At 56.0% G+C, this 1429-nt stretch overlaps 1 pseudogene across 1 annotated transcript in view; it reads right to left on the reverse strand.

Moving 5' to 3' along the window:
• Positions 1-1429, reverse strand: part of LOC103613023 — a 6964-nt pseudogene that overhangs the window by 4298 nt on the left and 1237 nt on the right. Inside the window, exons 3-5 of the transcript XR_001860650.1 lie at positions 1387-1428; positions 894-1045; positions 90-389 (exon numbers count right to left, since the gene is read on the reverse strand). The product of XR_001860650.1 is annotated as an FACT complex subunit SPT16-like (transcript). The remainder of the gene's footprint in view (positions 1-89; positions 390-893; positions 1046-1386; position 1429) is intronic.

The following is a 1429-nucleotide window of genomic DNA, read 5'->3' on the forward strand; positions in this document are numbered from 1 at the left end:
AATGACCTCAATGACCACGCAACGACCCCAAACCTCCCCCAATGACCCCCCCCAGTGACCCCCCGGACCCCAAAATCCCCAGTTCTCACCCCAAATTCTTGGTGATCTTGCCCAGCAGCTCCGGCCGCTGCTTCTTGACCACGTCCATGACGGCGGCGTAGACGTCGCAGAGCTTCGCGCCTGGGGCGGTCACTCGGGGTCACTCAGGGATCAGTGGAGGGGATTGGGGGGATTGGGGGGTGGGAGTCACTCAGTGGTCACTGGGGGGGTCATTGCGGGGTCACTGGGGGGGTGACTGGGGGACGGTTATGGGGGCACTCCGCGGTCAGTCCCTGTAGCGGATGCCCATGGAGCAGGTGATGGCCCCGAAGTGCATGTGGCTCTTGTCGCTGCGGGAAACGGGGTGAGAAACGGGGGAATTGGGGAAAACGAGCAAAAAACGGGGGGGTTGAGAGGAAAAAAATCCTTATGAAGAGGGGTTTGGGGATAAAAGAAAGGGGAAGGGGGAGGTAGAAGGGGGGAGAACAGCCCCAAATCCGATTTCGGGATGGGAATCCGGATTTTGGGATGGCAAAGGCCAAGTTTGGGGTGAAAACCCCCGATTTTGGTTTTAGAAGATCAGTTTTTGGATGAAACAAAATATTTGGGGTGGAAATCCTAACGTCGTGTTAACGAAGGCTAATTTTCGGGCAGAAATCCCAACTTCAGGGCAGAAAAGGGCTCATTCTGGGTGTGAAACACGACTTTTGTGGCAGAAAACCTCCATTTTCAGCCCCAAACCCCCCAATTTTGGGGCAAAAACTGATTTTTTTTTTTTTTCTCCCCCCAGCCAGGAAAAGGGCTAATTCCAGTTGGGATTTTGGGAATTCTGGGAATTCCAGGATTGCCCTCACCTGACCACGCTGAACTTGAGGTTGTAGTTGCCGCCGCTCTGGATGATGGGGGGGTAGCACATCTCCACGGCCGAGGGGTCAGCTCCGGCCAGGTACTTCTTCTCCTCGATGGCCTTCTCCACCGCCTCGGCCAGCTTGCTGTGGCGCACCTTCTGCAGGGCGTGACGTCACGGTGACGTCACGGTGACGTCACGATGACATCACCGGAGCGCGCGGAACGGGGGATGGGCATCGCTCACAGAAATTCGGTCCCAAGACGGCCGTTTTTTGGAGCAAGTTGACCTCAAAACGGCCATTTTCGGACAAGGTTGATCTCCAAGTACCCCTTTTTGGGCCAAATTGACCCCCAAACACTGATTTTAGTGCCAAATTGCCCCGAAAACGCTGGGATTTGGATAAAATGGATTATTTGCACCTAACGTGCCCTCAAACCCCCAACTTTCGGCCCATTTCTGTCCCATCCCGCCCCGGCACGGCCGATCCCCGCCCCGACCTCGTCGGCGTCGACGCTTTCCATGACGCGCTCCTTGAAGAAA

The sequence above is a fragment of the Corvus brachyrhynchos genome, unplaced genomic scaffold (assembly GCF_000691975.1).
Source record: "Corvus brachyrhynchos isolate BGI_N302 unplaced genomic scaffold, ASM69197v1 scaffold313, whole genome shotgun sequence".
In the NCBI taxonomy this organism is placed as follows: domain Eukaryota; kingdom Metazoa; phylum Chordata; class Aves; order Passeriformes; family Corvidae; genus Corvus; species Corvus brachyrhynchos.